The 25,635-nt window shown below is 38.8% G+C and overlaps 1 protein-coding gene and 1 pseudogene across 3 annotated transcripts in view; one reads left to right on the top strand and one right to left on the bottom strand.

Annotated features, from left to right (window-relative positions):
- LOC149213938 (uncharacterized) overlaps positions 1-25,635 on the bottom strand; it is a 137,338-nt gene that overhangs the window by 84,964 nt on the left and 26,739 nt on the right. The gene's annotated exons all lie outside the window — the stretch shown is intronic.
- Positions 6,039-11,101, top strand: LOC149213939 (cullin-1 pseudogene; annotated as a pseudogene).

The following is a 25,635-nucleotide window of genomic DNA, read 5'->3' as shown; positions in this document are numbered from 1 at the left end:
CACAAAAATCCAAATCAACATTCTTCAAACCCAGCAACAAATTCCTTGAATGAAGAATCTTCATCCCTTTCTCACTCATGTGTCCGAGTCTATGATGCCATAATGCTGCATCTTCTCCTTTGGAAGTTATAGCATTAACAGAGTTAGAAATACCATTGCATAAATACAATGTACCAACCTTTCGCCTTTTGTTATTACCAGGGCTCCTTTGGTGACCTTCCGAGCTTTATTTGTGAAAGTTGTCACACAACCTTCGCCGCCTAACTGCCCTGTTGAAATCAGATTTTTCTTCAGATCTGGAACATGCCTTACCTCTTTTAGTAGCCATTAGTTTCCATTCTGTTGTTTTACAAGAACCTTACCCATTCCAACAATTTTACAGGGTTTATCATCACCCAAACAAACTTGTCCAAAATCTCCTTGAACATAGTCATGAAAATATTTCTTATCAGGTGTGGCATGGAATGAAGCCCCTGAATCTACCACCCAAGAATCAATAATATTTTCGAAAGAAATAATCAAAGCACCTTGTAACACCTCACTTGTCACATTTGCTTCATGATTGTTTTCTTGTTGTGCATCTCCTTCTTTTCCCTTCCGAGATCTACAGTGTTTCTTTAAGTGTCCTTTCTTTCCCCATTTCCAGCACACTATCCCCGATCTGGACTTGGATATGTCTTTCCTTGATTTACTGCAATATCCTGAGCTCTTTCCTCTTTCCATTCTTCTTCCCCTAGACTTTGCACTCAAAGCATTACCCGATGTCTCACCAAAGCTTTTCCATCGCATTTCCTCGCTAAGGATAGCACTGACAACATCATCAAACTTTAAAGTACTAGATCCCAAAACAGAGTTACTAATGGCCATTACTAAACCATTCCAACTTTCTAGCAATGAGCATAAGAATAACAGAGCTCTAACTTCATCATCAAAGTTTACCCCTACAGAACTTAACTGACTTGTAACTGTATTAAAATCATTTAAATGGTCTGCAACAGATCCACCTTTTGACATCTTCATGTTAAATAATCGTTTCATAAGAAATACCTTGTTTGAGGCCGAGGGTTTTTCATATAGTTTCACCAACGCCTGAATCAAACCCTCTATTGTTGTTTCCTTCGAAATGTTGAAGGCGACCGACGCTGCGAGACACAACCATACTGTTCCGAGTGCCTTTCTATCGAGAATGTTCCATTCTTCATCTATCATAGCCGTCAGCTTCTTTGTTTTTCCGCTCAATGGTAGATACAGATCTTTCTAATACAAGTAATCTTCCATCTGCATCTTCCACAGCAAGAAGTTTTCGCTGTTAAATTTCTCGACCCTAAACTTACCATCTTCCGCCATTGCTCCCACTCGAACGAGGAACCCTTCTTTCCTGCAGTTTATCAGCAAAATAGACCTTCGGCTCTAATACCAGGATAATTGTTTCAAAGCCATTATCGTTTGCAAAAAATTAAGCACAAAGTGATACATATCTCTGATGCAAGCCATAGTGGAAAAAGTCCTGATAAAATCGCGATAACATTGGGAACTCGCGATTTTTTCAACTCACCGATGTTATTGGTCGAGTTTTTCACAAATTTTTCAAAAATGAAAAACTCAGAATTCAATCATAAAAGCTGAGATAAAATCGGGAGTCGATCCACGAACAAGTTAAGAAAAGGCTGATTTTTCCACTCATTTTGCACTCTAACCTTTGTGATTCGTGCCTGTGCAAAGAGGAGGTGTTTGTCACTGCCCAAGAGGAGGAGATTTGCCAAATTTGTGAGGTGGATCCAGAAGCAGTCGGAGGAGGTAGTGGCTGCAGGGGACAAAGGCAACCTCCTATTCTTGCTTTTAGAGGACAACAAAGTCCTTTGTAGCCAAGGGTAGGTCCTTCTTCCTCTAGAGCAAAAGCCAAAGTCATTCCCTGTTCCCATCAAAGGGGCAGAGGAACTCAGTGACTGATTAGTTTATGACATGCAGATGAATCATGATATACATTTATTATATTTTTTTGTTGATATTGACTATTGAGACTTAGTGAGGACTTAGGATTCACGAATTGAATCACTTTTGATATGTTATGCAGCACTAGACTTCTTATGCATCTTATATATTAGCTTTCTTTTCATATTTATGTGGCAATGCATTTATCTGATGTTGTGGATACTTTAGATGCTAAAAAAAAAAAAATTAAAATGAATATTTTTGTCCTTTTTAAATTTTACCAAGTTTTTGCTGATTTTTTCAAAAACCTCCCAACTTAAAACTTTTTCAATTTCCAGACGATTGACTTTTTCCACATTGTGCCACTGAATAGCTATCAAACATGATAAACTAGAACAGAGCCACAACTCCCAATGTCTTAAAAGTCACTATTGGACTCAATCAACCAGAATTGGATGAGAACTCAATTTATGAACTAGCTCACTAAAAAATACATAAAACATCAAAAAATTAAAAATATATTTAATTAAAATTGAGGGTTTGAACAGGTCAAGCCGAACCTTGAATTGCCCTTAACTGGCCGCTGAACCGGCTTGGAGACCAGTTATATACTGAGCCAGTATAGGTGCAGCCACAATAGGGTTCTGACCAAAAAAACAACAAAAAGAAAATTTAAAACCCTAAAAATACCCTATCTCGCCCCCCTTAAAGCCTAAAACACAATTATATTAGGCCTCCCCTTCTATTTGCCTCACACCTCTCTCATTGAGCATTTTTGAGCATTTGGAATTTGTGGAGCAGCACTGAACAGTTGTGATTCAGAGTGAGCTTGGAGCTTGTTTGGCATTTCTTATGGGTTGTTTGCAGTGTATTTGACATCCAAATCTGGAGATTACATCCCATCTATAAGCGTGGAGGAGTTCTTGACCAGATCCTTGTGCCCATTCAAAGGTATATTAAATCTGCCCCTCTTTTTTTTCTCATCAAATTGCAGCTCTGGAATATAGGGCCCATTCAAAGGTATGTTAAATCTGGCCCCCTTTTTTCTCATAAAATTGCAGATCTGAAATATCGTTGTTTGGCTGCTAAAAAATAAAATAGCGTTTATATCTTTGCATTTGCAAATATGTTTGCATTTACCATGGCCCCCAATATTGAAGACCCTTCATAAGTCCATGCTAATATTGTTGATAAAGAGATATATCACAAACATTGCAAGAAACACATAAAAAGGGAGCACATTCATAGGCTGAAAGAAAACTTGTCTGGTCAAAGAGGCCAAGTTCTCCCATGTGAAGCCACTAACGTCAGGGCTGTTAGATTGGGAATGCAAAACCTTCTTGACAAATTTCAAAAAGACAAGGCTAGGTAGAAAGAGATAGATGATGAAAAAGGGAGGAGACAAATTGGATCCCAAATTGACCCTAGTGTTATAGGCTCTTGATCTAACCCTTGTGTCATTGTTAAGAACCCCTTTTGATATGTTTCTCCCATTCATTGGGAAACCAGCCCACTGCTAAAAACCCAGTGCCTCAAAAAGAGGAAGAACATATAGAGTTTTCTTTTACCCTTGGACTAGTGCCTCTCAGCCCATGACAATTTGAAGAAGTGATGCCAGGAATCACTTTTTGGATACATGGCTAGATGCTGATATGATGCAGATATCCCCTTCAATGTTTTCCACTCACGTTATTACCAGCCTATGTTGAATTCCAATGTTTCTATTGGTAAGGGCTTCAAAGGCCCTAGTATTCATGAACTAAGAGGATCTCTTTTGCAAAAAGAAGTTGGGTCTGTAAATGACTACTTGAAAAGTTTCAACTAGTCATGGAACAAAATGGGATATATCATCATCTCAAATGGATGGAGTGATGGAAAGAACCATACCATAATAAATTTCCTTAATCTCTTGCCCACAAGGAACCAACTTTTTCAAATTAGTCGATGCATCTGATAGGGTGAAAGATGCACACTTGTTATTTCTGCATTTGCATGTCGTCACAGATAATGCCTCTAACTATGTTCTCACTGGTAAGATGTTAGACGTAACACGAAACCATATGTTAGAACCCATGTGCCACACAATGCATACACTTCATGCTTGAAAACATAAGAAAAGAGAATTGGCTCAGAAACAATATAGATCATGCCAAGAGCATTACAAAATACATCTACAACCACTTGTAGGAATGTAGCCCAACAATGAAAAATACAGGGGACAGGGAGCTTGTTAGGCCTACTTGTCATCAGAAAATTTGTAATGAACTTCCTGACATTGCAATCTCTCTTCCATATGTTTGCAAGCAATGAATGGAACAAATCTAAGTGGAGCCACAAACAAGTTGGGAAAGACACCAAATAGAAAGTTATGAAAATTTATTTTACAAAAAGGCGAGAGAGGTTGTGAAAGTTGTTAAGCATCTTGTTAAGGTGCTTTAATTGTTGGGGGAAATTGGCCATGGGTTACATTTATCAGGCTTTAGATCAAGAAAACAAGCAAATAAGTTAGCACGCAAGATAGAGTGGGAATGTATGTTAATTTTCTTGAAACTCTGCAACTACCTAGATGAATTACCGAAAACTAGGCAGCTGAAAACTGAAACCAAATTTACTTTCACCAAGATACAGATTTTCTTAACAAACTATAAGCAGCGGAAAATAATCAAGAGATAAAAAAACATTCACGCAGACTGACACACTTGTTTACCCAAGAAACCCAAAAGGGAAAACCTACTTCCCTTGTGATATTTTATTGATTGTTTTTGAGCAATTGGATCTATTACAAGGCAATCTGTCTCTGAGAACACAATTGTTCTCCTGTGAAGCAACAAAACTTATAGCTTGTTGACTTAATATGTTAAAATACACAAGAGGTATTTGTCATAATAATTTATTATATATAAAAATGTACAAGTGATGATTCAATGTTACAATGAGGGCCTGCTTTATATACCTAGGCAGGTGTCCCTTTATGAACAGTCGTGTCCTTTGGGGACACACCTCTTCACTAAACTAATCACTAATTAATCATTGTTTTGATGTAGTGTTATTATCTATATTTACATTATTTTTACATAATTTATGTTCATAACATTGCCTTCCCCTTCAAAAAGCTTTGTCCTCAAAGCTTGTTGATGAAAGGACTTGATCTCTTATCTGCTACAAATGTCTTTCCTTCACTTGACTGCTAATAATTTCTTCATTTGACCGCGTCATTTTGGCATGTGTAGTCGTTGATAGTACCACCTTGGGATTAGGGTTGTTCCATTTTTTTAATAATATTAATTTATATTTTTTTTAAATATTATATATATATATATATATATATATATTTTAAATTTTTTTATAACTCTATTTTTTTTATAACTCTAATTTTTTTTTTTAATTCTAATTACTTTCTTTTCTTTTCTTTTTTTAATATTTGAAATAATGTTATGAATATAATTCATAACAATTAAATAAATAAAATAAATAGAAATATTAAATAATTAAATATTAATTAGGTTAAATAGTCATTAAGTTAGGTGAAAAGGCATGTCTAAAAAACATGCCCATTCACGAAAGATCACCTACTGAGGTATAAAAGCAGGGCCTCATTGTATCATCTTATATCATCTTATACAATTATATATATTAATAAATTATTATTATTAAATAACTACGTGTATTTTTACATTCAAGCCTTCAAGCTATCAGTTTTCTCGCTTTAGCCATAGTTTTTATGCTATAGTGGTATCAAAGCCATGGCACACGATATAATCATGCGGGCCTTTGAACGTTGTTCGTCACACAATGTGCCATTACATTCACGTCCTGAATACGTTGAACATTTTAGTGAAATTCAAGAAGCATTTCAGCATTTAAAAAAATCAATTGCAGAAGTTAAAACATGTTGAGAGAAAAATGTGGAAGAAGAAAAAGAAGAAGAATTAGATACAAATGTTGATCTTAATGGCAATGAAAATGATCCAGATAAAGATGATGTGGATGAGGACTATCTCAAAAAACAAGAAGATGAACAATATCATAACAACAAGGAAGATGCTAAAGAAAACATTAATGATGATGAAGAATCACTATGTTCTACAGAAGATCAGAAAGAGGTTATGTCAATTTCAGATTATGATAAGAATGAAGATGATCTTTCAAGGATGTATAGGTTGTTCTATAGGATACCCAAAGGTCTGGAACTGATAGCCCACTTTTTTAAACAGCATGTTAATGATGAGGGAACAACACTTGTTAAACAAACAGAAGTGTTATGTAAAAAATTAGTTAATTTTAGGTTATTATTTAATTCTAGATTTAATTAGATGAAAGGGCACAATCATAAGATCATGCCCTTTCCCAGAGGGTGCCCATGGCGGTGTATAAGCCAGGCAGCCCACTGTAAACATTCATCATCTGTAATACATTTATTAATAAAAGTATTTTTTATATATATTTCTGTTAACCGGAAGTTTTCTGCTTCATTGGTATCAGAGGGGTTCGGTTCTCAGGCAGTTCGCTCAGTCCAGCTGCATCTTGCTGTTCACCCACGACCATTCTCCTGCCCGCACTCTGTTCGCTGGCCATTTGCTGACCTACGTTCCATTGCCCAAAACACACAGTCCACAACCCTTTGTCACACTCCACGCCCTCTACCCCTGCCGCATTGCCCAAACATCATTCCGTTGTGCCTTCCCCCGTACCTCTCGCATAACCGACGAGTAGTTGCATACGCACACACCGATTAAGAGGTTGTTGCCCCCACGTCAAACGTTGTGTCCCTAGATACGTCAAACATCGTAGCCGTTGACTCTCGGACGTAGCGTTTCATTCCAACTGAACATTCTAAATACGATTTTCCTTCAAAAAATAAAGTCGTATTTGGTAGCAGTATTCACGATTATCAGTGACGTATCTCTTATTTCGTAGCAGTCTTCACACAATTTTCTGTTTAATTGGTTTCATTGGTAATTTTCATTATATAGTTATATATAACCAAACTATATTAAATAGTTATATATATAACATATATATATAATATATATAACGTGACATATAATATATAACATATATATATATATAGTTATATCATATATATTATATATAATACATATAATTTAATTTATTTATTTTAATTAATTAAAAAATTATATATATATATATATAAAAAGTTAATTTAATTAATTAAATTTATTTTAATTAATTAAAATTTATATGTATAAAATTTATTTTAGCTAACAAAAAAAAAGGAGGGAGGAAAAATATTTTAGCTGGCAAATAAATACACGCCTCCGCAAACCCGCTAAATGTCGACAATAACAATGGCGGATTTCCAAAAAAGGTTGTTGGATGCAGAGCAAAAGATAAATAACAACCACGACGAGGTCAGTAAAAGATTAAATGAAGTCGAGAGCAAGCTGGGGGAGCAAGCGGACAAAATCAAAAATCTTGAAGATACAACAAATCGAATAGAGATAAAAATGGAAAGTCAACATGTCCAAACAGAAGTAAACTTCAAAGAGGTCTTAACAATGCTAAAAGTTCTGTGTAAAAGGTTGAATTGTACGCCTGAACAACTGCTAAATGAAGGTGAAGAGAATCAAGAACACATCTCGTCAGATTCAACTAAGTCCACAGACTCTCATGACAAATTTGAATCCCCAAAAAAATCAGCGACACCCCACCAAGAAGCGAGTAACACAACCTTTACAAACAAGAAACTCTGGGATAACTTTACCAATCAACACCCTTTTTTCGCTCAACCAGTAGCAACATACCAGCGACGGGCAAAAGTCGAGATGCCTAAATTCGATGGAAACGAAAAAAACAATGTTGCATGGATAAATAAAGCAGAAGAATACTTTGAGATATATGACATCATTGACGATGACGAAAAGCTCAGACATGCATCCATGAAAATGGAGGGAGAAGCATATAACTGGTATATGTGGTGGAAAAAGACAACACATGTCATTAGCTGGAGGAAATTTAAAGATGCATTCTTCAAAAGATTCCAAGGTGTAAAGGAAGAAGAGTTCTTTTCAAAACTCATCAAACTACGACAAAAAGGAAGTGTCGATGAATACACTCAAGAATGGGAGACCTTAGTAACACGAGTACCTGGGTTATCAGAATCTCGTCTAATTCAGTCATACATCTCGGAACTCAAAACCCATTTACAAGCAGAACTTGAGATGCATGATATTACATCTATAGAAGAAGCAAGACGAAAAGCAAAAACAGCCGAAAAGAAATCCGAACCAATATTTTGGTCAACAGTGGAAAAAGCTTATGCAAGACGAAGGATACCCCAGTATGTGGACTCAAATAATACAAGGTATGTTCCACCACATCGTCGTGAAGATGAAAAATCTAATGTGGAAATGCAAAGGATAAAAGAGGGTAAATGTAAACGCTGTGGTGAGAAGTGGGACCCCAAACATAGATGTGTTAAAGGAAAAGAACCAAAGAACCTATATAATTGTGAAGCAACCAATGATTCGAACAGTGAAGATTATGACATAGAAGACACAGAAGACGCCGCAGAATTCTCACCAGAATTAGATGACGAAAGTATTCCGCAAGTGTCATTATCAGCCATGACAGTTATATCACAACCTCAGACCTCAAAGTTAAAAGGACACATAAAGAAGAACAACGTAGTGGTTCTCATCGACTCTGGAAGCACACACAATTTTTTAGATACAACTGTGGCAAAGAGACTCAATATATTTTCATTCCCCTTACCAAACATGAAAGTGATGATAGCTAACGGTAAAAAGATTGAAAAGGTGGGAAAATGCCATAAGGTTAAATTGCAGATTCAAGACTTCAGTTTAGAGTCTCCGTTTTTCATAGTACCGTTAGGAGGAGTAGATGTAGTCTTAGGTATCCAATGGCTACGAACTTTAGGTACTTATGCCGCCAACCATCAAGTACAATTTATAAAATTCAAATGGGGAGGTCAAAAGTACAAGCTACACAGATTCCAACCACCAGAAAATCAAGTTACATCATCATCCCAGATGATGAAGCTGAGTCGAAAAGGAGCACCTACTTATGTAGTACAATGTCACCAATTAGAAATGTTATCTGCAAATATGGCCAGAGAAGAGTTACCAGAGATACAAGATTTGATTCGGAAGCATGAAAAAGTATTTCAAGACCTACCTATGAAGATGCCGCCTAATAGGGAAAATGAGCATACAATAGAAGTCAAGGCAAGACCAGACCCTGTTAACATCAAGCCATACCGATATCCACATCACCAAAAAACGAAACTTGAGAGATTAATCCAAGACCTTTTAAAATGTGCGACCTTGATCATCTTAGAATATCTGATCAAGTGGAAGGACTTACCCGAAGAAGACGCTTTTTGGGAGAATGAATCATTCTTCAACAACATCCGTCGTTACTTATGCTTTGAGGACAAAGCATTCTTTCGAGAGGAAGGCAATGTTATGTAAAAAATTAGTTAATTTTAGGTTATTATTTAATTCTAGATTTAATTAGATGAAAGGGCACGATCATAAGATCATGCCCTTTCCCGGAGGGTGCCCATGGCGGTATATAAGCCAGGCAGCCCACTGTAAACATTCATCATCTGTAATTCATTTATTAATAAAAGTATTTTTTATATATATTTCTGTTAACCGGAAGTTTTCTGCTTCAAGAAGATGCAGCAAGCAATAAGAAGTCAGAGAAAAGGGATATTGTTGGTCCACTAGAGCAGACATTTGTGTGGGAGGTTATTGAATTGCATGACAAGTACTTGCAGTATGTCAGCACGTGCTTTGTGAACCATTCTCTTTTCCACAAGGCATTAAAAGAAGCATTTGAGGTATTTTGCAACAAAGAAGTAGCAGGAAGCACAAGTGCAGAATTATTGGCTACCTTTAGTGACAACATCTTGAAAATGGGTAGCAGTGAAAAATTAAGCGATGAAGATATTGAAGAGACACTTGAGATGGTTGTAAAGCTTCTTGCATACATTGGTGATAAAGATCTATATTCAGAATTTTATAGGAAAAAACTAGCACAGCGGCTTATTTTTTATAAAAGTACAAATGATGAACATGAACGGAGTATCTTAACAAAATTGAAGCAACAATGTGGAGGCCAATTTACATCAAAGATGGAGGGAATGCTTACTGATTTGACTTTGGCACGGGAGAACCAACCAAAGTTTCAAAAATATCTTGACGATAATGCGCATGCACATCCTGGAATAGATTTGACTGTAACTGTCTTGACTACTGGATTTTGGCCCAGCTACAAGTCATTTGATCTCAATTTGCCTGCTGAGATGGTAAAATGTGTAGAGGTATTTAAAGAATTCTACCAGACACAAACTAAACATCGAAAGCTTACATGGATATACTCCTTAGGGACGTGCCATCTTTCTGGCAATTTTAATGCCAGATCGGTGGAGCTTATTGTGACAACGTATCAAGGAGCTGCATTATTGCTTTTCAATAATGCAGAGAGATTGAGCTATTCAAAAAGCCAATCGCAGTTGAATTTGTCCGATGAAGATATTATTAGATTGCTACATTCACTTGCATGTTTAAAACACAAAATCCCGATTAAGGAGCCAAATACAAAGTCTGCCACACAGTCTGATTGCTTCGACTTTAATGCAAATTTTACTGACAAATCAAGAAAGATTAAGATTCCTCTTCCTCCTGTGGATGAGAGGAAGAAGATAATTGAGGGTGTGGACAAAGATAGACGTTTTGCAATTGATGCTTGTATTGTTTGAATCATGAAGAGTAGGAAAGTTTTGGCCCATGCACAGTTAGTAACAGAGTGCGTTGAGCAACTTGGACGAATGTTCAAGCCTAATTTTAAAGCAATCAAAAAGCGGATTAAAGATTTGATCACAAGGGAATACTTTGAGCGTGACAAAAACGAACTCCGGTCAACCCCCACCATCGAACAACGTGACCCAGTCAATACACCAGGCCATTGTTCCGATTGTCGACGAGCCAACCCGCATAAAAGGTTGCATCTCCCCTGCCGCCAAGCATCCTGTCCTCCCGTAAAACGGTGTGATGTCGGGTGTGTGATGCGTCACGCTATTTGGAAAAAACGGATCAACATATACGCCTGTGTTAATACGCCAACGTTAAAAGGCAATTACAAGTTTATGCTGGCAGCGTTCAAAACCGATACTTGTTAATGATGCCTTCGTGTCCAACTCAGCGATATCTTTTCCTGTTCGTTGCCGTTGGCAGCCGCTGCGGATCGAAATCCTTCCGCTGTCATTCACTACCACTACCAATGGTCTGTCTGGTGTTATTGCAGGTCAAACGGTCAACAACCGTGGTCAAAAAGTGTGACTGGTCCATTAATAACTATATTATATATATATAGTTAGTAATAATAGAAATCCAATATTTAATTAAAATATATATATATATAATTACATTTATATAATATATATATATAATATAATTTGTAATTATATATATATATAATAATAATAATAATTAAAAAAAAAAAATTAGACTTATTAAAAAAAATTAAACTTATTAAAAGAATTATTATTAAAAAAATAAATAAATAAATCCAAGGAAATATTATTGATGACCTAGAAGGCGAGAGGGTGGTCAGATTATAGACATCGAGACGACATACACTAAGTGAAGAAAACCCCAGCATTAAAGTTTTGAGGACAAAGCTTCCGAAAGGAGAGGCTATATTATGAATATAATTCATAACAATTAAATAAATAAAATAAATAGAAATATTAAATACTTAAATATTAATTAGGTTAAATAGTCATTAAGTTAGGTGAAAAGGCATGTCTAAAAGACATGCCCATTCACGAAAGGTCACCTACTGAGGTATAAAAGCAGGGCCTCATTGTATCATCTTATATCATCTTATACAATTATATATATTAATAAATTATTATCATTACATACCTGTGTGTATTTTTACATTCAAGCCTTCAAGCTATCAGTGTTCTCGCTTCAGCCATAGTTTTTATGTTACAAATAATTTAATTAAACTAATTTAACTATGTATGAGGCTCAACCAAATATGAGCTCACCATGCCAACTGTAAAACATATATCCGAACGGAAGTTCACCAAGAACATCAATGCAAATGGGTTTATGAAACTTAGAGGCATTTCCCAAAGCTGGTCCAGCATCATCACCATATAACTTCTGAAAATTAAGATCCTCGAAGTATTCACGGGCTTGCAGTTTACCATTCCACATCTGGAATCCAACTCCCTCTTACTTATGCAAGTGAGAGGGTCTGCACCTATCAGAAATACGTCATTCTTAGAAGGTGCCAGTATGAGAGGTCTAACATCCATAGCCTTCAAACAATGGTTTGGATCGACTTCACTCTTAGTGAATCTCAGTTTCATCTTACAGCTATCAATCCTCTCATATCAAACCCGGGGTGATTTGCTTCAAGCCATAGAGGGCTTTCTTCCACCTACACACGTAACATTCCCGATCATGAATGCAAAACCTCCTCGGGTTGTTCCAAACCAGTGGACCTGCTACATGAGGGGAATGGTCCCCTTGTGAGATTTTCCTTCGGTACATCTCAGACATGTACCTTCATGCTCCTTTTGAATTCAGACATCCCTGTCATCATCTGACTCATAGACCTCCGGTGTTATGTGTCAACTGACATGGTCCCCAATGGACTTTCTGCAATTTGATACAAATTGCCAACCCTAAACCCACGAGTAAAAGCATCTTTGAAAATTCTATTTTCAAACACGTACCTTTCCGTCAATGAATGCCACCCTGAAACCTTTGACTTCCATTGCCGAAATGGACACTATGTTCTTCTTGCGATCAAGTACATAAAAGAGATTTTGTAAATTAATCGAGTTACCCTCATTCAATTGAGGGGTAACACCCTTTCCGGGATAGGTGGCATCGGCTCCAAGTATAATCCCACGAATGTTTCCATCTCTACCAAATTAGAGAGAGAGCACCCTTCTATCCAATGGAGTGCCTTGAAGCACTACAATCAATAAGCCAAATTCCCAAAGAATCTGAAGGAGAGGACCAATACAAGATAACACTACTTTATCTTATCAAAAACAACAGTTGATTCTTCATACCTAGGGTTCCTTAGTTTCTCTGAAAAGTCGACTGTGTCCTTGGTGACCTGCATGACCTATAATTCCTCTGATCATTGAAGATGTCCCTGGAATGATTGTTATCATCATCAAGTGATGTGTCCCTACCAGTCGGACACTCCTTCGCATAATGGCCTAACTTATTTCAACCAAGGCATTTGCATTTCCTTCCACCCTTAGATCCAGACTTCCCATAGCAGTGATCTTCAGGTAGGCCATCAGAAACTTTCGTTGTGCCATTTTGATAATATTCTTTGCTTCCACTTCACACTTGGTGAATTAGAAGAGGGATGAGATTGATCCTTTTGTCCTTCCCAAGTGTCTTCGGTGATTGCTCTTGCACTCTTCCTTGGGCTTTGTCTTCACCTCAGCTCTGATACCATGTTAATTTTAGGTATGTTCTATGCTTAGAGCAATTTATTTCAATTTTCACAGTTAGCTCGATATCTTTTCCAGATTAGCCATCACATCAACATTAAAGGAAACTACAGATAGAACATAAACATAAATCGCAGAAGACAAGCCAAGACAAAAGGACACAAGATGTGGCGCTAGCCAGGGACAAACCCTAATGTGTCCTTGATGACCTGCATTACCTATCATTCCTCTGATCATTGAAGATGTCCCTGGAATGATTGTTATCATCATCAAGTGATGTGTCCCTACCAGTCGGACACTCCTTCGCATAATGGCCTAACTTATTTCAACCAAGGCATTTGCATTTCCTTCCACCCTTAGATCCAAACTTCCCATAGCAGTGATCTTCAGGTAGGCCATCAGAAACTTCCGTTGCGCCATTTTGATAATATTCTCTGCTTCCACTTCACACTTGGTGAATTAGAAGAGAGATGAGGAATCCATTGATCCTTTTGTCCTTCCCAAGTGTCTTCGGTGATTGCTCTTGCACTCTTGCTTGGGCTTTGTCTTCACCTCAGCTCTGATACCATGTTAATTTTAGGTATGTTCTATGCTTAGAGCAATTTATTTCAATTTTCACAGTTAGCTCAATATCTTTTCTAGATTAGTTATCACATCAACATTAAAGGAAACTACAGATAGAACATAAACATAAATCGCAGAAGACAAGCCAAGACAAAAGGACACAAGATGTGGCGCTAGCCAGGGACAAACCCTAATGTGGGGAAACCCTTGATCAATTCTTATTTTATGTTCTTCAATAGTTCAGCAGAGAGAGAGAGAGATAGTACATTTACAACAGAAGTCAATAGTTTGACTTATCTAGATAAGAGCATAGATCATCTCTAAGAAGATGATACATGAGATCAGTTGAAGACATGTTGCTTCAATTGATTCTCCAAGGTGACTCCTTCACCTATCATTGTGCTGCATCTCGTCATCATGTTGCACCTCACCGTGTTGCACCATGTTGCACCCATCATCACTACGCTGCATCTCATCATGCTTCATCAATCATGATTGTACCCATCACTGTACTACATCATGTGCCATTGTTGCACCATGTTTCCATACTGTCCTATGTGCTTGCTTGTTGTACTTTGCATGCTTGTTGTACTATTGCTTGCTTCGTGTACTTGTTGCACCAAGAACCATACTATTGTCCCATTATTGTTTTGTCTCATCATACGGTTGTCCCAACATCTTACAGTTGTCCCTTTGATCATTGCAGCATTATATCATTGTTGTCCCAACATCTTACAGTTGTCCCTTGAATATTGCAGCACTATATCATTGATGTCCCATCATCTTGCAGTTGCCCCTTTGAATATTGCAGCACTATATCATTGCTATCCCAAAAACAAGCTACTGCTCCAACAATTAACTCGGCCTCCATTGAGGAACTCAAGCCTCCTCTATGTTGTCTTAGAGCCTCCCTCTCTTGTTGCGGTTAGGGAAATCCATACACCGTGTTAAGGTTCTAGCATAGTATTCAAAACCGGCCTAGCCAACCGGTTACCAATCTAGCTGGTCAGTTAGCAGGCCCACCGGTTAGAACCCGTCAAAAAACTCGGGCAGACACCCTCTATGGCAAAAAAAGGCAACTAACAGGTCCTAACCGGCCAATTTAGGATGGAACCGGCCGGTTTGTAACAAACCGGCCAATTAGGAGGCAAGCCCACCGTGAGCCCAGTCAACGCGTTTTTCAATGTGTTCTAGGGGTTCTGGATGGAAACTAAGGGTGCTTTCCCTCCAAAAACACCCTCTCCAAGCCTTTAAGAGGCCCCTCTCCCTCTCATTTGTCTCACACATCTGATTTGGAGTGTTTATGAGTGTTTGTGAGTTTGTTTGTGAGCTTGGAGAGTGTTGAGTTTTTGTTGGAGTAGTCATCTTGGAGTTGGAGTTGGAGCTATTTTGGAGATAGTTTGTAGCTGTCAGTGGAGTTGCCATCTTCAAGAGGAGGCTAAGGAAGCTAGTTTGCATTTCCAGGTAAGGATTTTCACTTGAAAATTCCTCATTTGACTGTTGTCCATGAATTAATTTTTTTTATGTGTTACAAATTTATAAACTTCTCACTTCTATCATCTATGCTATCAAATCTCTAGCTCTATGCTATCAAATTTTGTAGCTTGCATGTGCATTTGTTTTCCTACATTTAGCTTTGGTTTTCCATGTTGCTTAGCTGCAATTTTTTTTTAATGGCAGATTTCTTTGCAATTTGTTATTATTTCAAGCAAACATGGCTCCAAAAGGAAAGGACAGTGCATGGGCTCATTGTGATGTAATTGATGGAAAAATGATATGAAAATTATGCCATAAATCTATTGGAGGTGGGGGTATTCTTAGATTGAAACAACACTTGGCTGGGATAAGAGGCCAAGTAAAGCCATGTGATGCACCAAATGCAGTGTTAGGTCCTATTAGGGCAGAATACATTTCCAAGCTTGAAAAGTTTTATGAGGATAAGACTAGGAGAAGGCCATCCAAGATGACATTGCAAGGAAGAGGGAATTATTAGAAGCCATGAAAGAGAGTGGGTATGATGATTATGAGATTCAAGACTGCTCTTCTATCCCTTCCACAAATGATCCCTTGCACTATGTTCATCCTTCTTCTGGCCAACCATCAAAAGGAACAAAGAGAACAAACATCCAAAGTTTTTTCTCATCTTCTGCCAACATTGCCTCTTCTAATCCCACTTCCTCCCAGCCAAGTTGTCAACCCACTTTGGATCAACATTGGAAAAAACAATGCAAAGAAACTTCTCATCAATACATTGCTAGATGGTGGTATGATTCAGATATCCCATTTAACGTTGCTCGCTCACCTTATTACCAAGCTATGTGGGACTCTGTTATAGCTGCAGGAAAAGGCTTCAAAGGCCCTAGCCTGCATTGCTTGAGGGGAGCTCTTTTGCAAAAAGAGATATCTTCCATTGATGAGTAATTGGTTGAGTTTAAAGATTCATGGCTCAAAACAGGGTGTTCCATCATGTCAGATGGATGGACCGATGGAAAGAACCACACTATCATTAATTTCTTTGTTTCTTGCCCTCAAGGAACCATGTTTTTGAAATCAGTTGATGCATCTGATAAGGTGAAGGATGCAGCCCTTCTATTTGAGCATTTGGATAACATTATTTAGGAAGCTAGGGAGCAACATGTTGTGCAGGTCATCACCGATAATGCCTCAAACTATGTTCTTGCTGGAAAGATGCTTGAGACCAAATATAAGACCATATTTTGGACTCCATGTGCTGCACATTGCATTAACCTCATGCTTGAGGATATAGGCAAAGTGGAGTGGGTAAAAAACACTGTAGAGCATGCCAAGTGCATTACAAAATACATTTACAACCACTCATGGGTATTGAGCCTAATGAGGAAAAAGACTGGGGCAAAGAACTTGTTAGGCCTGCAATTACAAGATTTGCAACTCACTTCCTCACGTTGCAATGTCTCAATGATCAACATCAAAACTTGCAGAAAATGTTTTCCTCTGAAGAATGGTCTGAATCTCGATGGGCTCGTAGACTAGATGGAAAAGACACCAAAAAGAAAGTGTTAGACAGTTATTTTTGGAAAAGCTCTGTAGAGCTTGTGAAAATTACCGAGCCCCTTGTTAAGGTGCTAAGGATGGTGGATGGGGAAAAATTGGCCATGGGCTACATTTATGAGGCTATGGATCAGGCAAAGGAGCAAATACGGGCAGCTTACAAGGACAGGTTAGCTAAATATGGCCATATATAAGAGATCATTGATAACAGATGGAACAATCAACTCCATCGTCCTATACATGCAGCTAGGTATTTTTTGAACCCAAAGTATCATTATAAAAATCGGCTAGGAGATCTGCATGATGGGGAGGTCAGAGCTGGATTGATTGATTGCTTGGAGCGCATGGTCCCTAGCCATGCAGACCAGTTGGAAATACATAGACAACTTACTGTTTTCACTATGGCAGGTGGTACTTTTGGCAAAAACTTGGCAAAGATGGCAAGAGATGTGGACCAACCAAGTAAGCAATTCCAATTTCCAATTTGTTTTTCTTTTCAAGTTAAAATTGTTTACGTTCTTTACAATTCAAATTATAAACTAAGTTACTAATTAATGTCTTTTTCTTTGCAACACATTGGTGGGAGTCATTTGGTGGCCAGTGTCCTCAATTGCAAAGGTTTGCAATTAGAGTCCTAAGTCAAACTTGCAGTGCTTTAGGTTGTGAGCACAATTGGTCTGTTTTTGAGCGCATACACACAAAGAAGAGAAACCGTTTGGAACAAAAACAGTTAAATGATCTTGTTTTCGTGCAATACAACCTTCAACTGAGGAGGAACCAAATGATGAGAAAAACACTTGATCTAGATCCCATTGTGTTGGACGATATTGATCCTATGTTTGAGGTTGATTTTGATATTGACATGGCTTTAGCGGAGGATGAAGCAGATTATGTGGCGGCATCAGAATCAGGATCAGTAGCGGCATCAAGGAAAGGCAAAGAACCAATGGAACGCACTAGTCGTGCAGGTCGACAAACTCGTGCTTCCATTAGGTCGACTTCTATTGTTATTGGTGGCATTGATACTGAGGTTGCAGATCAGGCTGAGGCATCCTCAGACTCTGAACCAAATGATGTCTATGTAGCTCCCGATGATCATCCTGTGGCTATGAGAGGTCTATCATCCACACCCTTCGAGCAATGGTTCGGATCGGTTCGACTCCTAGTGAATCTCAGCTTCATCAGACAACTATCAATCCTCTCATACTATGCCCGAGGTGTTTGCTTCAAGCCATAGAGGGCTTTCTTCCACTTGTATACATGAGATTCCCGATCATGAATCTCAAACTCCTCGGGTTGTTCTAAACCTGTGGACCTGCTACATGAGGGGAATGGTCCCCTTATGATATTTTCCTTCGTTACATCTCAGACATGTACCTTCATGCTCCTTTTGAATTCAGGCATCCCTGTCGTCATCTTTCCACTGATGAATGCCACCTTGAAACCCTTGACTTCCATTGCCGAAACGGACACTAGGTTCTTCTTGCGATCAGGTACATAAAAGAGATTCTGTAAATGAATAGAGTTACCCTCATTCAATTGAGGAGTAACATCCTACACCCTTTTCGGAATAGGTGGCATCAACTCCAAGTATAGTCCCACGATTGTTTCCATCTCTACCAGATTCAAGAGAGCACCCTTCTATCCGATAAGGTGCCTTGAAGCACTACAATCAATAAGCCAAATTCCCAAAGAATCTGAAGGAGAGGGCCAATACAAGATGACGCTTCTTTATCTTATCAGAAACAACATTTGATTCTTCATACCTGGGGTTCCTTGCTTTCATTGAAGAGTTGGTTGTATCCTTGATGACCTGCATTACCTGTCATTCCTTTGATCATTGAAGATGTCCCTGGAATGATTGTTATCATCATCAAGTGATGTGTCCCTGTCAGTCGTACACTCCTTCGCATAATGGCCAAACTGCCTTTCCTTCCATCCTTAGATCCGAACTTCCCATAGAAGTGATCTTTAGGTAGGCCATCAGAAACTTTCGTTGCGCCACTCTGATAATATTCTCTGCTCTGACTTCACCCTCAGTGAATTTGAAGAGGGATTGCCATCAAAAGCTTTCGTTGCGCCACTCTGATAATATTCTCTGCTCCGACTTCACCCTCAGTGAATTTGAAGAGGGATGAGGAACCCATTGATTCTTTTGTCCTTTCCCAACTGTCTTCGGTGATTGCTCTTTCAATCTTGTTTGGGCTTTGTCTTCACCTCAGCTCCGATACCATGTTAAGCCTAGGTATGTTCTATGCTTAGAGCAATTTATTTCAATTTTCACAGTTAGCTCAATATCTTTTCCAGATTAGTAATCACATCAGCATCAAAGTAAACTGCAGATAGAACATAAACATAAATCGCAGAATACAAGCCAAGACAAGAGGACACAAGATGTGGCGCTAGCCAAGGACAAACCCCAATGTGGGAAAACCCTTGATCAATTCTTCTTATATGTTTTTCAATATTTCAGCAGAGAGAGAGAGGGAGATATAGTACATTTACAACAGAAATCAACACTTTGACTTATCTAGATAAGAGAATAGATCATCTCTAAGAAGATGATACATGAGATCAGTTGAAGACATGCTGCTTCAACTAATTCTCCAAGGTGACTCCTTCACCTATCATCGTGTTGCATCTCGTCATCATGTTGCACCTCACCGTGTTGCACCATGTTGCACCCATCATCACAATGCTGCATCTTATCATGCTTCATCAATCATGACAGTACCCATCACTGTACTGCATCATGTACCCTCATGTGTCATTGTTGCACCTTGTTTTGCCACCATGTGCTTGTTGCACCTTGCTTACCATACTGTTGTCCCAATTGTGACTGCAGCACCATGTCTTGCTATTGTCCCAAATGCTATTGCAACACTATGTCTTGTTGTTGTCCCAATGCTTACTGTTGTCCATGTGCCTTTGCTACCCATGTATCTATACAACACACTATGTACCTTGCTGTCCCATATATCTTGACAATACTATGTACCTTGTTGTCCCATATATCTTGATAGCACTATGTACCTGGCTGTCCCATATATCTTGACAGCGTTATGTACCTTGTTGTCCCATATATTAGCATTGATGTACTAGTTGCCTTGTTGTCCCATGCATCTAACTATCAGTCCACAAACAGCCCTCAATTCGCTGCATGCTACTGCTGATTTTTGCCTAGGATTTTGTGCATGTACTTGACTATCTAGGGCACACCAACAAGCCTAACGTATAGGGAGAATACCCATGTTTGCCTCGTTGTCCTTAGAGATGACTACAGCCTAGTTAGGAGGTCCTTTATCTCCCAACAGTTGTTGTAATAGTCCCTTACTGCGTCCCTATAAACAAAGATATACACCCCAATATCAGGCATAAAACAATCATGAAACTCACCACTAGTCTGCGCCTTGATTTGCACGGTAAGACTGCTCCAAAGTGTCACCTCAAGCCATCCTTCTGGCCTCATGCAATGACTAAGAGCTGCAGCTCTTCTTCTCCAAAATCTATACCCAAAACAATCCACAAACTCAGACCTGCCTCAACCTTCGTTGCTGCAAATTCACACTATATTTCAAACCTTAGGATTGCATTAGGGCATCCAACGTTAGGGCTGCTTTAGGTCTGCGTTAGGGAAGCCTTTAGGTCTGCGTTAGGGCAGCCTTCCATCTGCGTCTAGGGCAGCCTTCCATGTGTGTCTAGGGCAGCCTCTCTTCCTCCAACGTCTAGGGCTTCCACTCATAGATTTCTCTTCCACTAAAACCCAAAGTGGAGAGAAATCAAGATAGAAGTGTGTGTGAAATGACTCTCAAGTCATCTCCTTTTATACTAAAACGTTGAGCACATGTGGGGTTTATTTGGTTGTTAGCCAACCTTGACGAATTGTCTTATAACACAAAAAAAATCATAACTCCATGAATACTTATCAAAATCGGATGATCTTTAGATCAATCCTACACCTCTCGATGAGAAGGATCCAAGAAAAATATCAGATGCCATAAATAAGATGACCCGCATGGAGTTTGGCCTTAGTTGCCAATTTTAACACAGCTTGACATATTGAGAGTTGACTTGACAAAGTGACCTTGTAAGACAAAGAGAAGTAGTTCCTTGAGTATAGATGTGCACGTAACATGTGACCGCATGTTAGCTACAACACTTGGATCATTGAAATATACAGTAGTTTAACATTTAACCAATAGAACTATGCTTATGACGATCATTATATATATCTAATGAATTATACAATGACCTAGAACTGAAGTAATATGACAGACTTAAGTCCGAACCTTAACCTGATGATCTATGACATGACACTGTATAATATATAATATAACAGTGATAGCAAATCTTTGGTGAACTAATAAACATTTAGTGACTTGATAAATTGAATAGTGAAATGAAAATGACTGTGAAAATGACATCATATGAGCTGATTGACTTGACACACATTGACACATTGATACATTAACTTGACTCAGAGATATGATATGTATAGACACTTGGCATAATGAAGCTGACCTTTGACTTTGACTTGATATCAATAGAACTATGATGAATGCAATATGACATATTGACATACAACCTTGACCTACTTAATATAGATTTGTATTATGTATCTTATAGTGATGACCTAGAGGGTGTACCATCATAATGACATGACTTTACATGATAGCAAGTCTCTAAGGGAAATCTCATTTTGTTGTACAGCTTATTGACGTGAAGATGGATAGCAATGTATGAGCAGTAATTAGAAGTGATAAGACATATGTTGGTAGCCCTCTTTGGGCCAAGTTTGAGAGCTTTACTAGCAGGGCATATGGATGACCTGAGGCACCTTGGTTTGAGCTATTATTATTCTTTTATGCCCTGTACAGGCAGTGGTTCAGTGGAAATGATGTGCAATTCAGCAGTGGCAGTGATGTGTAGTTGATAACAGTTTGTACAGTGGTCAGATTGCGCAGTGGTTAGTTGACTTGGAATCGTTAGCAATAAGGCTTTGATGAGCAACTTTGTGTAGTGATCAGTTTGGACAATGTTGTGCAGTGTGGTCAGTGGCTGCCAAAATTTGATGGGTTATAGCAGTATCTTCTTTACAGTATTCTTCTATTAGTTCAGAGCACAGGGGGATCCAATCTGAAAATTGTGAAACGTGGTCTGTTGGCTCTTCGTGGTGGTAGGGTGGTGCAAAGAAGGTGATTGGAAACACCTTCAAGTTGTGGCCTAAGAACTCTTCAAGGTCGTAGGGTGGTGCTAGGGCATGTTGTGGGCTGCACAAGGCGTTGTGGCGTCCTTTTAGTTAGGGCTCATAAATTACAGGGCAACAAAGCATCCATCCAACAACAGCTGGTAAACAGAGTGTTGGGGCACTCGTCAGGTTATGACCTAACTCACAGGGCGTTTGTTAAAATTGGCAACTAGGGCCAAACTTCATGTGGGTCACCTTATTCATGGATGATAATATTTTTACTAGATTCCTCTCGTCGAGAGGTGTAGGATTGATCTAAAGATCATCCGTTTCCGGTAAGTATTTATGGAGATATAAATTCATTTTGATTATGGGCAAATTATCAAAGTTGGCCAGCAACTTATGTAGGCTCAGAAGCCCAACAGTCGCATCTATTCAACCCCAACGTTTTGCATATAAATACAAGGAGTATTTTCCTCATTTGCACACTTCACTCTCATCACATCTCTCTCTCTCTTCTGCGCAGAAAAGAGTCTCTTCTCTCTCCTGCGCAAAAAGGACTCTTCTCTCACATGTGTGGAAGGAAGGACGCAAAATTTAGGGCTGCAACTACAGATTGGAAGTTTGACCAGCATTGACCATCATTCTCTCTCTTTGGACTGTGCAGTAGGTGAACCTGACACTCTTTGGAAGGCCACATTTTTTGGTGAAGGAATCAAGGCGATCCGACGGTCGGTTTGCAAGATATTGACTGCCCTAGTTTAGGGTTGATCTAGGGTTTGCTGCTGCTGATGTAAATCAGATTTTTGTACTATTTCTCTCTGCTGAATTATTCAAGATAAAAGAAGATTTGGTCAAACGGTTTCCCCATATTGAGTTTTGTCCCTGTCTAGCTGCCACATCTTGTGTCTCTTGTCTTGGCTTGTTTTCTGTCGATCGTTTAATGTTCTATCTGCACTTTACTTAATGTACATGTGATTGCTAATCTATGGATAATAATAACAAAAATAAGTAAACTGCTCTAAGCATAGAACATACCATAAATTAACATGGTGTCAGAGCTGAGGTGAAGACAAAGCCCAAGCAAGAGCAAGAGCAATCACCGACGAGAAGATTGGCAAGGCTATCCTAAAAGAACTATGGGGTCCTCAACACTCTTCCCCGCCGAAGACAAGCTCCGTGAGAAATCTGACTATCACGGATGGAAGATGTCTCTCGATCTGACTTTAGAAGATCAGGGTGTGTTGGACCATGTGAGGGGCAATATTGTTGAGCCACCATCAAATGCACCCGCTGCGGCCAGGAACAAATGGAAAACCGGAGAAGTCAAAACAAAGAAGATCATTCGAGACTCTATCGATAAGCGCTTGGTGGCCTGTGTTTCTGAGCTGAACACTTCCAAGGAAATCTACGATAGACTGGTGAGTTTATTTAAAGTTGATACAAATCAAGTTCTGTTTCTTAGAAATAAGCCGAAAGAAATTAAGAAGGGCAAAGATGAAAATATGCAAGCGTATTTCTTAAGAATCACCGAGATCAAGAATGATCTCCTATCTATTGGGGAAGTAATTTCTGACAGGGAAATGGCACTCACAACTCTTAGAGGACTACCATCTGAATGGTATGTATTCAGGACTACTCTCCTCAACAATAATGTAATTCCTGGATTTAAGGAATTAATGGCTAGATGCATTCAAGAAGAAGCTAGAATGGAAGAACAGGAAATGCCCACACTTAAAGGTCATCCTGCTGCCTTTTCTTCTCATGCTAAAAGAAGAAACAATTCCGGGGCTAAATCCAAAAGGTGGAAAAGGATGATGTTACCATTGCAATAAACCCTGTCATTATGCAAGGGAGTGTCCTCATAAAAGGAACTCACACCGGGATGATGATCAAAATCCCTCTCAAGGCAATCAAAGAAATGGCAGGTCAAATGGCCGAGGTAAAAGGAGTGTTGGAAATCAAGGAAGAGGACAACCATTCAAGAAGGCAAGAAATTCCAGGTATGAATCTAACACTGTTGACAATAAGCAAGATGAATATTATCTACCAACTACTCTATCTACCTCTGCTCCTCCGAACTCGCTGAGAAATTGGCTTATTGATAGTGGTGCCTCAAGGCACTTCACTGGTTACAAAGAAGTTCTCCATAATCTGATAGAGAAAGAAACCAACCTGGAGATTGTCCTTGGAGATAATATGAAATATCCCGTAAAAGGTGTAGGCAATGTCTCTCTTAAATTGAATCAAGGTAATAAAATCCACCTACAGGATGTATTATGTGTTCCTAATCTCAAAAAGAACCTGGTGTCCATTTCGGCGATGGAAGACAAAGGCTGCAGGTGGCTTTCAGCGATGGCAAAGTACGTGCATGGAAAAACAATATTAAAGATGCCTTCACTCTTGGGTTTCGAGTTGATTCATTATATCAGGTCAGAGGAAGTCCGCTAGATGTCATGTCTTGTGACACATCTCTTCAGTCCGAACTATGGCATTGGAGGTTTTCTCACCTTCACTATAAAGCTCTACCTGATGTAAGAAAAATGGTGCCCAGAATGCCCGAGTTCAGATTAGAGCAAGAAGGTGTATGTCCCGGATGTGCTAAAGGAAAGCTAAAAAAGGGACCATTCCCCTCAAGCCAAAGCAAGACCTTCGATATATTACAGTTAGTTCACTCAGACATATCTGGTATGATGCTTGTGAACTCCTTGGGAGGATATTTATATTACCTCACTTTTACAGATGATTATTCTCGCAAGACTTGGATATATTTCTTGAAAAAGAAGGATGAAGTGTTCTCCTGGTTTCGACGCTTCAAAGCCTTGATTGACAATCAAACCGAAAAGAAGATCAAGATCTTAAGGACTGATAATGGGACTGAATATGAATCTAATGAGTTTCATGACTTTTATAAAGAGGCTGGCATTAAGAGGGAGACTACTACACCATACACAACTGAACAAAATGGTGTGGCGGAAAGGAAGAACCGTACAATTGTGGAAGTTGTCCGTGCTATGCTTCATGATCAAAGACTTCCGAAGTTTCTATGGGCCGAAGCTACAAACACCGCCGTATATGTACAAAACCGATGCCCCCATCAAGCATTGAGTTCCAAAACTCCTGAAGAAATGTTCACCGATAAGAAACCCGATGTATCTCATTTTAGAATTTTTCGAAGCCCTATATATTTTCATGTGCTGAAAGAGAAAATAAATAAATTGGGTGCATCTGGAAAGAAAGGAATCTTCGTGAGCTATAGTGAAAATACTAAGGGCTATAGAATCTATGTAGCCGGTCAAAGGGAAGTCGTGATTAGTCATGATGTCACCTTTGACGAAGATATGGCTCTCAGCAAGGTGAACAATCTTCCTACTGTGAAGAGCTCTCAAGGAGCTGACACCAGGGAACCGAAAGAAAAAGATGATGAAACAATGCCCGA

This window comes from Pinus tabuliformis, chromosome 1_1, assembly GCF_031772625.1.
Source record: "Pinus tabuliformis cultivar Carrire ecotype Pingquan chromosome 1_1, CPIR1, whole genome shotgun sequence".
Classification (NCBI taxonomy): domain Eukaryota; kingdom Viridiplantae; phylum Streptophyta; class Pinopsida; order Pinales; family Pinaceae; genus Pinus; species Pinus tabuliformis.
The sequence above is the reverse complement of the archived record's forward strand: the minus strand, read 5'-3'. Positions and strand labels throughout refer to the sequence as shown.